Source organism: Buceros rhinoceros, unplaced genomic scaffold, assembly GCF_000710305.1.
Source record: "Buceros rhinoceros silvestris isolate BGI_N320 unplaced genomic scaffold, ASM71030v1 scaffold12894, whole genome shotgun sequence".
NCBI lineage: Eukaryota > Metazoa > Chordata > Aves > Bucerotiformes > Bucerotidae > Buceros > Buceros rhinoceros.
The window spans coordinates 15-12,631 of NW_010406555.1; the positions used below are offsets into that span (position 1 = coordinate 15).

Consider the following 12,617-nt stretch of genomic DNA (forward strand, 5'->3'; position numbering starts at 1 on the left):
GGAGCCCCTGGGGCCGCGGGGTGACGGTGGGGACGCGTTCCCCCCGCTCCATCGCCCGCCCGTCCCCGTTTTCATCCGCCTGACGTCTCGGCTTATGCCGCCACCGCTTCTCCCCTCCCCCTCCGCGGAGGGCGAGGGACGTGCCTGGAATATGTCGCTCTCCCCGGGTGTCTCCGTGCCCTGAGGTGAAGGGGGAGGCCCCCGGCCACGCTAGGGACACAGAGGGGGTCCGGGAGAGCTGGAGGAGCTGCCGAGGAGGGGAAGGAGCAGTCAGGTGCTTTGGGCACGGCGCCGCTGTGGTGGCGGCAGGGCGATGTGAGGGCGTGAGAGGGCTCGGACCGAGTCCGGCTGGGGGAGAGGGGTCGGGGCGTACGAACGATGGCTCGGGACGGCCGAGGGTTGCTTTAAACGCTCGTCCCAGATGGTTACTGAGCCTACGTGGCGTTGTTAGGAGACGTGTTAAAGGGGAGGGAGCGGAGGTGGTGGTGGAATATGGTTCCCTGGATTCTTGGTCCCCCAAAAATGGAGATGAGCTCAGAATCTAGAAAGGGATAAACGTACTGGAAAAGGCTGGAAGCCTGGGGAGGCGAAAACGCGAAATACTTACGGTTTAGTGACAGCACGGAGTGTTCGTTAAGGTAGTGGGTCTGTCTGGAGGAGGGTAGTTTCCCAAGACCGCATAGCTGGTCTTTGGCTTTAACTAGGTATTGTGAGGCAAATGAAGGGCTCGGTACTGAGCGTTAAGGTCATCGCCTCTGAGAACTGTTGAACTGGAAGGGTGATGGTCGTAGGAATCAATGGAAACCTTTGTTTGAAGTCTTGTGTTGTATATACAGTAGGTCTACCACGTTAACAGCAGTAGCTGCGGAAGGCAGCAGGGAGAAGGGTCTCTATTGCACAATGCTTATTTAAACATATCTCATGCCAGCGTATCCACATCTTTTCATCTATAGAAGATGTTTATGCAAAGTAAACTTTGCTGTGCTGAGATCATGCTGCGCCTTCACACACCGAGTGCTGTGTGCTCTTTGCAGTGTTTGCCTTGCAGGCTTTCTGGCCATGTTCTTCTTGTGTGCGTCCTCCTCCAGGCTCCTAGCTTCCTTCTTCTTAGGTCCAAGAAGCACAAGGACAACGTGGTGATTCCCATTTGATGTATGAAGTCTTTCTATCACCATGAAGTACTTTAAAGCTGACAGCATCAAGCTTAAATTTTAAAATAGCTATAAAGAACACTGTAGCACTTTGCACGGCCAGCACCATGTGAAGGCATTTAAAGTTGAAAAGATCATTTTAAGACTGCTTTGTAGATGCATTCCAGTTGTTATCACAGCTTTCGCTTGTTACATTCCAGAAAAATTACTGGCACTGAGGATGAGTGAGGTTTTGTTTTGCTGCTTATGTCTTAAGATGAATTGTCAGAGTGCCAGCCATTTAAAAGGTACAGAGTATTTTGGACTAATTCTTTTATTTCCACAAGCATTCTTTTTTCTCTGAAAAATCTTAACAAAAATATACATAAGAGAATGGAATGTTGTTTGTAAAGCTGGGAGGCTAAATCTCAAGAGGGTGAGACACCCTTGCACTTGAAACTCTTAATTTCCTAGCAAAGGTGATGTTTATTGATTCTTCCCAGCACCCATTCAAGTTCTGGGTTGTTCCTGTAATCTTTAATAGCATTTTTCATTGTTTATAAAACCTGCCAGAGCAGTGTCTGCTCAAGTCTTTTGGATGTATCCTCTTAAATGTTCTTAACGGTGAGTCATATATCAAAACATTTTAATGGTGGAGGTGAAAAAGCAGCAGAGATAAATGAATGCTAAGGCTAAAGTCTGCCCAAGAAGGTTGATATCAAATCCCGTCTTGCTCATTAGAGGCAGGTGCCTACAGGTTTCTGTGGGACTGAGCCTCTGAATTTTTGTTGCCAGGTTATTTAAACACTGCGTTTTTTGTTGTTTTTTTATTTTGCCACCAACTCCATTGCTCAGTTATTTCTCTTGGACCTCTGGACACTGGTGATTTTCCCTGATGCAAGTCAAATATAAAAGATTGTAGACTTGTATTTATATCCTTCCTGTTTCCTCCCTCTAGCTTCCTCATGCCAACATCACTAGATAATAGTTGTGTAATAGCTCCACATTTGCAGCGTGTTCCACAGAGTGCCTTTCACGTGAAAGAGTGCTTAAAGCTGCAAAGGGAAACCCCTTTTCCATAGCTAAATTGTGGTTGCTGCAGGGCTGGAAGTGCTTCAGCCGTTCTTCAACAGTTCAGCTCAGGGGAAGCCAGTAGGCTTCTGTAGCTGAATCTGGGGAAGCTGTTTAAGTGTACAAAATAATACTTGAATATTCCCCCCCATTCCACTCCCTTCCCAAGGACAAGAAGGTTGCCAGCTATTCTTTCTCCAAAGCGCTGTGGAATTTTTTTTTCCAAAAAAGCCTACTGATAGAGAATTATGGGTGTCTCATATGAGAGCATGTAACATGAAAGCTAGCAATTTAAAAATGAATGAATGTGGACATTGTTACTGTAGCTCTCTGCTGAAACACGAATAAACAAGTGATGACAGGAAGCTAGATAATTCATCCATATCTTTGGAAGTGTGAGTAACTGTTAAACTGAACTAGCAAACTGCATGGAGTAACACCGAAGAACTGCAAGGTGCAAGACTTGAAAGCAGGGATGATCGCTTGGCAAAATAATTCCTATCTGGGCTGTTCATTGGCAGCAGTTTAGGGCAAGCTGGGCTGCAACTGCTTTAAAAAACATTTGATCAAAAGGAGAGCTGGAGAAGCACGGAATACTTGAGCACCTTCTCAGGGCTTTGGTTGGCAGCTGTGGCAGGGGAATACTGGCAGCAGATTTAATGAGGTATAAATTTCTCGTGGAAGTACCAGTTTACCTGATTGCCAAAGAGGGGTACCCAAAAGGGTAGGAGAATAGGATTGTATGAAATGTACGTTGTTTCTCTCCTGAGTTCATGGAATTGCAGAATAGCTGAGGTTAGAAAGGACCTCTGGAGACAGTCTAGTCCAACAGCCTCCCCTCAAAGCAGCGTCAGTTAGAACAGGTTGCTGACTGTTCTTGATTATTTCCAAGATGGAGACTCCAGCCTCTCCAGGCAAACCTGTTACTGTGTTTGACTGCTGTTATGGTATTTAAAACAATTCCTTTATTTACATGGAATTTTCTGCATTTCAGTTTGTACCCATTGCCTGTTGTCCTTTTACTGGCACCGCTGAGAGTAGTCTGGCTCCATCTTCTTTGATTCATCCATCTGGCATTTATACACATTGATAAGACTTCCCCCAAGCCTTTTCTTCTCGAGGTTCAACAATCCCAGCTCTCTCAGCCTCTTTTGTTGTGTCAGATGCTCCAGTCTGTTAGTAATCTCTGTGGTCTTCTGCTTTACTCGCTCTGGTGTGTTCACGTCTCTCTTGTTCTGGAGGCCCAGAACTGGACACAGCGCTTTGGATGGATCGAACTCATGCGGAGTAGAGGGGAAGGATCACTTTCCTCGACCCACTGGCAGTGTTTGTCCTTACGCAGTCCAGGGTGCCTCTGGCCTTCTTTGCTGCAGGAGCACATTGCTGTCATGGGCAACTTGTCCACTAGGACTCCCAGCTTTCCAAGCTGTTGGTGTCCAACGTGTACTGGTGCGTGCGGTTATTCCTTCCTAAGTGTAGGGCTTGGCGTTTCCCTTTGCTGGATTTCACTTGCTGGATTTCACAAGCTCCTAGTTTGTCTGTTTATCCAGCCTGCTGAGGTTCCTATGAATGACAAAACAACCATCTGGCATATTAACAACTCTTCCCAGTTTTGTATCATCTGCAAACTTTGGAGGTGCGCTTTGACCCATTGTCTAGGTCACTAATGAAGATGTCAAACAGTTCAGGTCAACTTCTTTTTCTACTGAAGCAGAAATGGTACAAGATGAGTTTTTTGCGTAATTGGTTTCACGGCTTTATTTTTTTTCCCCAGTTTTTAAGCTTTACTGTAACTTGTTGGTTTTGGGCGTAGCTTTGTGCTTTGATATTATGAGCCACTTTTGACAAAACTTTGAACATCTAGCAACAAAAGTTGTTTGGTGAAAGTGAACTTTCAGGCAGAACTTAAGGGCTAAAGTAGCAGAACTTCTTAACATCTAATGCACTGTCAGTACATCAGTGTAAAAAAAAAAAAAAAAAAAGTGGCACTTGTAGATTGTTACCTGACATATAAAGTGCTTGTCAAATAGAAGATTGACACAATAAGCTAAAGATGGGTATTAGTAAGTCAGCTCTGTACTAACTCAGTGTGAATGCCTGTATCACGCTAAATCCGGCTTCAGACCGGGTGCTCTGTGCACGGAACATCCATACCGAGCATTCGCGCGTGGCTGAATAATGCGCTTCCTGTTTTGACATATGGTGCGTGTGTGTCAGCAAACAAGTGTGATATCCTTTGAAGGGCTGCTGATCTTCTGCACTCAGCTCTCTGTGCTGCTGTGTTTTTAAGAACGTTTTGATACTGTGGGACTTCAGCTGCTTTGCAATGGCAAACTTCTGAAGTGGGAGTTGGCTGCTATGGGAATTTGTCTCTCTTCCACCCCTGCCCACTCCCTATAAAACACATTTTGAAGTGATTAACGATGGAAGAAAACACAGTAAAAGGCAGTAAGTAACAGTGTGGCCATGAGCTGGAGATGTTGCTTGATTATCAGGACTCCATCGTGCCTGGAGGAAAATACTTAAAGTACTCTCAAGCATTTGACAGGAGAGGTCCTGTTGGAGTCTTCAGAGGAAATACTTTGCTGATGCTGCGATTCACAGTTGCAGCTGACTTGATTTGTAGTGTTTTTGCAGAACAGTGCCCTGTGATCTTGTGCGATTGGTTTGTGTATGTTTTCTAGTTTAGAACTAGTACGTTTGTATGGTAGCTAACGTGTTGGGGTCTTTCAACGCTGACATAAAGCAAGAGTATCTGTGAAATCTTTGTGGCTTTGCACGCAAAGATTTCCCTGTTTTCCAAAACTGGGCAACAGGAGTAAAGATGAACTTCAAACATTTGCTGAATATCGTAATAAGGGGAAAATGATTCACGACTTGGTGTGTTAGGAGGGGAGCTCTTACGGAATGTTATGCCCCACCCAGTGATGTTTTTCTTGTCTCTCTAAACCTCTTCCCATGGTCTTTCAGTTCAGTCGTTCCTGTGTTAATCGCCATAGTAGTGCACCTTTTGGACCGCCAGGTTTACAAGAGGGCTGTTCTGCCATACGGGTGTCGTCTGGAAGGGCATGCTGGCAAAATCCATCAGTCCACGTGAACTTAGAAGCTGCCTTCATTGTAAACTATGGGAGGCCAGGAGTACAGGCTGGAGATGTACTGTATAGGAAGTATTTGCTAACCCCCAGCGTGAAATATGCTGTATTACTTGATTACTTACAATACATTATTGCTTATTTAAATAGGGCGAGTTTTTGTGAAGACATCTCCATTCTGATAGCCAGTAATTAACTACTTCACAACCTACTTCTGATTAACCTCAGCATTTTCTAAGCACTCCACAGATTACCTTTCATTGTAAACTGAGAGCAAAACAGGTAATATATGAAGCAGAACTCTGATCATTTGCATATTCTGATACGGGCGTGCTGAGCCAATAATCCTTAATTATTTGTCTTAGAAATGCTGTCACTTCAGCTGGAGTAGGTTATTCTGGGAGCAATCTGACTGGACAGGGGTGCTCCAGCCTAAAGGCTCCAGCCAGTATCACAGTGTCTGGACTGTGCAAACACATGGGAGGACAACGACCTCTTTTCATTTAAAGAGGTGATACTGTGATTAAAATGAACAAATATTTGGAGAAGAAAGATGGATCAAAACAAATGAAGGAACTTGCTCAGGATACAAACCTGCTGTGTGACCTTCACTTAGCAAATTGACTATTTGGACAGGGAGGAATGCTTAGGTTTTCTTCAGTACTCAAATATTTCTACTAAAAGAAGAGGAGCAGAGAAATTTCATTGGAGGCATGAGTCCAAGATGGCAGCTATAAGCGAGAGGAATGAAAATACCTGGTCTCCGCTGTCCCTGTTGTGGCTCCGGAGAGGACTCTGAAATGGCTGTCAACTGGCTTACACGGGGATGCAGGACAGTTTTATATAACTGTAAAATGGCTTTGTGAAGCACTTAATTTTGTTGTTGGAAGCCTTCTTCCAAAGTTTGTGGTGTATTCAGTAGTGAGTTATGAGCAGTTCCTGTAAAAGGGTAATTTTGTGAAGGATTATAATCGCTTCTGTTGAGTAAGGATGTGTAGCAGGTGGATAGTCCAAGAATTTTCCCTGCTAATTCTCTCGTGCACGGCAGTAGCAGCTTTAGCTATTATAATGATATTTTCTCTCTAGACACAGCTGCTCTAGAATATGCAGTACTGTCTTTCTGAGGAGTAAAACCAACCTGTTTTAAACTAAAGGAAGCTACAAGGCTTTACACTTCAAAAAAACATCAAAACTGTTTTTAAAAAAAATCTTTTTTTTTTTAAATCCAAATGATCTGCAACTGTTTTTCTGCTTATTAAATTGTTTTGTTTGTTTTGATCTGTATGTCCTCAGGAGTTTATAGTCATGATTGTACCTAATTAAATCTGAACCTAGCCATTATTCTAAGCTTCTCATTCCTCAAATACACTACTTCTTTCTTTTAACTTTATTTTCCTTTTCTGGTTTTGCCTAGAACAAGGAAATAACATTATTATTTCAAGGGATTGATAAGAGCTGTATGTCAGAAGAATTCATTCTGTGAATAAGTGGTGATATAACTTACATTTTGGAGGAGTTCCGTGGCAAATAATAATGCTGACTCAATTCTGAAATAATCTGAGAGTTATAAAGGAAGAAATAAAATGTATAAAAATACAGAATTTCAGTAATTCTGCATGGAAATGCTGAATTTTTATTGGTTAGAGGGAAAATTTGCAATCGTTTATTGTACCCTGCCTCATTTTTCAAATGCCATCATGTGTAATAGATGTCCTCTCCTGTTTTGTTACCTGTGAGCATGGTGATCTGATTTAGTCTCGAGGAAACAGCTTAATGCTCGAAGGTGTTTCTTGCCGAGTGCACCTTTTCTCTTGACACTGTTTATTAAAACTTTTTTGGCGATGCTGAATTTTTCTTCCATATTCCCATACTTCCTCTTTCCTCTTGCATAAAGTAGAGCGAAGTTGTCTGCACTTCTGTCTTTTTTGAGCTGCAGTTTCATCACTGCACTTCTCACTTTCTTCTCCCTACCTACCTATCTGTGGCTTGGCTTAACTTCATGTCAGGGCACACTATACGGCATTTGAAAAAGCTTATTTATACCTCGGAAAGTAGACTGAATTATCATGGAGACCTGTAGATTCATACCAATCTCTGGTGCTTTTCAGGTGTTTTAAGCTAACAGTTGAGGAGAGGAAGCACATCACCTTTCTGACCCTTGAAAGGAGAGCGTAGTTCTGTAATGGTTCCCCCCACCTAATCTGGTAGGACTCTGATTTTTCTTGAAACTTTTTTCTTCCCACTAGCGATCTGACTTCCATGTACCTGCAAAGATTTTTAAAAATCCTTTTCAAATTCTCTCCTGACCATGATTCAGTTAATTTGAAAAGATATACAATATGCGTATTTGTGGGGTTTTTTAAACAATAACAAAAAAAAAATCCATGTTATGTGGCAAGGAGTTGCTTTCAGCTAAGAGACTGTAATGTTAAAGACAGATGATTCACGCAGACATCAGTAAAGTCAGGATATATATAGTTAACATTTCCATGCATATGAGTTGGTACCGCTATCAGGTTAGACCTGATTTTCTCCTGAATACAGGAGGAAATTGGGTGTTCTTTTACAGAATTGCAAACCTATGTAGAAGATGCTTGTTTCTGTTTTCTCTACCATTTTCTGTGAAAATCAGTTTATAGAAAACAAACCCTTGAAAACTCCTGATAACAGGAGCCCCAGGGAATGATCAATGATCTTACTCTCACCAGCAAATAACTCTTCCTTCAGTTGGGATGGCTTTTTTGAAGTATTGCTCTTACTCTATTTTCCAACAACCAAATGGTAGCTGTACAAACTGGTTTTTACTTCCTGTTTCTTTCTGCTACATCTGAACTAGTTTCCTGTATGCAGTCACTGTGGGTAGAAACTCTTCTTGATTCATGTTGTTGTCTGAAAGAGTTGTTTGGGTTATAGTTTCCATTTTCGTTTGGAATTCTTTAGGCTTGAATCTGCATAAATGAAGAAGGAATCTAGCCTGTGTTGTAGGATGTGACCAGAGCAGTTTGAGAACTGTCAAGCTAAAGGTCTAGTGTAAGGCTGAAGACTTGCTGGAGGGTAAAGGCTTACATTTTTCACAAAACTTTGAGGAAAGGGTGCCGTCAGTCTCTCAGTGTTACTGTGTACCAGTTAGGAAAACTTGTGGGCGATGTCAGGCTGCTATTTGAAGTTTCACGCAGTAGCCGTGATGCTTTGGCCTGATGTCCTGCACCTCTAAAGGAGTAGAAATGCAGGATGTAACACTTACTCAAAAATAAGCTTATTTTGCTTAAGGAAAATCCCTTTCTGCTGTGTCTGGGCCTCCCCTTAATTCTCTGGAAATTCTCAGATAATTGTTGAAGTAGTCTGAGGAATTTTTTTGATATCTACGGAAGCAAGACAAAGTAGAAATCTTTGTTTCAATGCTTCTACTTTAAGTAAATTTTTAGTGAGATTCTTAGATGTAATTGATTCCTCCCTTCCCACCAATGGCTTCTTGATGCAGAAATGCCATCCTGACCAATCAAATATGGAATGATGTACATCAGTCAGTGCAACTTTTAAAAAGGAAAATCATGCCATGCAAAGATACTGGCATTCTATGTTTTAAAAAAAAAAAGGTGGTGAAGAGGTGGTGGATTTGGTTGATAGTTTATTTGTATTACTGAACGTTTTTTGGAGATCTCCCTTACCAGGAACTCTTGAAAGAAAAAAGTCCCTATATGGATAGGTAACCGGGCAAGATAAGAAATAAACATCAAGATTTAGTAGCCAACCTCCATGATGGAAGAAGAATAGTGTTAGGATTCTGCTGGTATCTCTGCTAGTACCGCTGATGTACAGCAGTTTGAATAGCCTGGAAGAGAAAGTAAGTGCTGAGATGATCCAGTTTCCTTGCTGATACTAAGATAATTGAGATATTACAGGTACAACCTAAGTGTGAAGCATTAGAGAAGAATGAGAGATGGAATGGGTATTAAAATAGATGAAATTCAATATAGACGAGTGCAGTGTGATGGAAGTTTTGAGTATGGTGAAAAGAAAAACAATCCTAGTCTCGTATACCCAGTAACTGAGTCAGAAATTATCAACATTGGTCAGAGGGGTCTTGGGATTATAGTGAATGTTTTCTGGAGGTGATTGGTTAATGTCGACAAACTTTGGACAGAATTGTTGGGAAGAATGAGAACCTCATAGCAGTGAGAATCCATGGTTGTTTCTTCTCACAAGCAGTGAGAGCTATACTTATTTTCTCTCTTCCCTGATCCCGAAGAAAGATGTAGTAGGACTGGTAAATGTCTACATAAGGGCAACAGTGACTGGAGATATGGAATGACTGTCTTCAAAGAATGATTTAGAGAGAGCCTCTTCATTCTCAAGAGACATGAGAGGCCTAGGAGAGAGTGAATGTTCTGTTTTTTGCTTCTGAAACAAGAACAAAAGGGTTTCAAATTAGGCTGGCAGTTGACAAGTCAAAACCAAGGGGTGTGAGGCTGTGAAGTGTCTCATCACAGGATGCTGCAGTGCTAAAACTCTATAGGTCGACAGCAACTAGCAGAGTTCATGGATGAGAAACACCCTGGGGTGTTTCTACTATAAAACTCACACCTCTGGCTCAAGAAGCCCAAGGAGTCTCTTTCAGATTAGTAACTTTGTCACCTTCTTGCAAGTGCCGTTCCCTTTCTGGATGTTGTCAGAGAAAGGATAGTGGCAAAGGAGGGACTTTTGGTCTTACCTGGTATGGCCATTCAGACCTTCGTATGGAGATGAGTTTGGCGTCTAAATTAGCAGTGGGAATCTAGCTTCTCTCTAGATGAATTTGTACAATGAATTCATAAAATTAAGGCAGGAAAGGACCTCTACAAGCGGTGGTGTTCAGGCTTCTGCTTAAATCAGGGCTGACTTCAAAGCTCAAATTTCTGAAAGCTTCTAGTGTTCTGAAAGTTTCCAAGGGTAGAAATTCCACCACCTTTCTAGGCTGCTGTTGCAGTGCTCACCAACTCTTCTGGTTAAAATATTTTATCTTAATGTCCAGCTGGAATTTTCTTGCTGCCAGTTGTCAACTCTGCCTCATTCCTTTTTGCTGTGTAACTCTGAGAAAAGCCTGGCTAGCTCTTATCTCTGACTTTCACCTTTAGGTACTGGAAGACTTCTAGCAGACTGCACGTGTTCCAACTCCCTGTAGCCTTCTCTTCTGCAAGTGGAACAAGCCTGCCCCTCTCAGCCACTCTTTGGATTTTGTATCCTCCAACCAGCTAACCATTGTCACAGCAGCCTTTTAGATTCTTTCCAGTTTGTCCACATCTCTTCTCTGCTGTGGCAGGGATGACCTGAAAACCAGAATCCTCTGTTGCTGATTCCTGTCTAACCTGCTGTCCATCAGAACCTCTACATCTTTTTCTACAGAAGCGGTCCTAGCCAGTTGTTCCATAGCCTCTGCTAATGGATGGGATGGTTTTGTGCCTTGATTGAGTTTCATAAAATTCTTGGTGTGTTTCCCCAGTTTGTTGTCTTCTGAATAGCAACTCTGCCACCCAGTGTTATCAAGCACTCCACCAATTTGTCATCCTGTGTGAGCTTTCTGATTGTGTGCTCTCTTCCATAGTGCAGATGGTTGAAGACATGTATGTTGATGCTGATAACATTAATCAGGGGTCATCCAGTGCTTGTAATTGGTCACCAGGTAGCTTTTGAACCACATGCCATTATTCTTTGAGCCTGACTGTCCAGTCAGTTCCTAACCCATGTTGTTTTCTAGCCATTCAGTCCACGTCTTTGTGGTTTGGCTACAAGGATGCTGTGGGAGACAATGTCCAGGATGTTGCTGAACTTGGCACACAAGACTGCCAGTGCACTCCTGTTGTTCAGAGGCAGTAATTTCATCACTGAAAGCAAACAGTGTTGTCAAGTGTGAGTTGCTTATGGCAAATCTGTGCTGGCTTCCAGTCACCTTTATGGGCTTGGAAATCACTTCCATCTGAAATTTTTTTTCCATAACTTTCCCAAGAACTGAGATGAAATGGAGCAGCATGTAGTTTCTGTGATCTTCCTGGCTCACTTTTTAAGAGAAGCAAGAAACTTGCTCTTTTCAGTCATTGAGGACTTCCCTTGTTCACTGTGACATTTCAGGGAAGTAGCAGCTTCCTTCCCTTCTGGTTCCACGTACCTGCCTATCTTCAGCTTGCTTTAGACTTCTCGTGTGAATAGTACCTCTCTTCCCAGACTCAGTTCCTCATACACGATCAGGAAGGCTTGAGAGAAGACCTTACCAGTAAAGACAAAGAAAGCATTTAGAACTGAGACTTTCTGTTGTCTTTTGTTGCTAGGTCACAAACTCAATTCTTAGATTCTTTTCTTCATCTTCCTTGTGCTGCTCATCTGTCTACAAAGCCCTTGTAATTATAATTGCTTATTAGTTTGAACTCTAGTTGAGTACAGTGGGTGTGTATGTTGGCCGTGCTGGATTTCTAGCTGTAACTCGGGATGCCTTTCCTTCGTCATGGCTGGAGGACTGTAATGTATCTCCAAAGAAGATCTTGCTGCAATGCATTTCTTTTATCTTGTACTCCCAAGCAGAGAGTCCTTCAGCAGGGTATTTCTTTACTTTGTTTGGAAACCCCAAGTGCTTAGGGAGTGAGTGACTCTGTCATGCAAGCCACAGGCACGCGAAGAGACTAAAACCTTGTCGTGTTCTTCAGATGCCATGAAGTTGCTAGTGGAATTCAAGGTGCTAAAAGTATAAGTAGTCCAGTCTGGTACTCTGCCACCAATATAAATACCCTTGAGGTAGTGGAGCTTTTTAAGTTCTGATCGCTATGATTAATGAACTTCTATGAGGAAAGAAATATTTGCATTCTGCTCTCCTCTTCTATATTGTTAAATACTATAGATGGTTCTTGTGGCATGTTCTTTAAAGCCAGTTTTCTCTGAGTCTGTAGAGGAAAGCATGGGCTGAGTTGAGAGTACTTAGCAGCAGTCTGTTTCTATATACTAAGTGTGTGCACACAGATACGTTTGGAAAACCTTAAGAAAAGAAATCAGTCCAATTAATGTTGAAATATATTTAGTAATATTATTAAATTCACTATATTTAAGGGTATTTCAAGTTAAATTTGATGTGGCTTATTAAAAGAAATGTTACCTACAAGTTGTACAATTTGAACATTTTTAGCCACTTCGTGATTTCAGAACTAGTTGGTCTTGCCTTGGTACCTTATTTGCATTTACGGGCTGGAAGAGGACTGCATTCATGCTGAAGGCCAGATAGTTAATATCACAGTGGAGTTCCTAAGTGTAGGCTTAAAAACTGCCTCTGATACTCTTAGCTCTGCTGAACTGAACATTCAAC

The 12,617-nt window shown here is 42.3% G+C and overlaps 1 protein-coding gene across 1 annotated transcript in view; it reads left to right on the top strand.

The window, feature by feature from the left end:
• The first annotated feature begins 7,401 nt into the window (after positions 1–7,401).
• Positions 7,402–12,617, top strand: part of MAEA (macrophage erythroblast attacher) — a 44,345-nt gene continuing 39,129 nt past the window's right edge. Inside the window, exon 1 of the mRNA XM_010134156.1 lies at positions 7,402–7,497. The gene's annotated coding sequence lies outside the window, so the exon portion shown is untranslated. The remainder of the gene's footprint in view (positions 7,498–12,617) is intronic.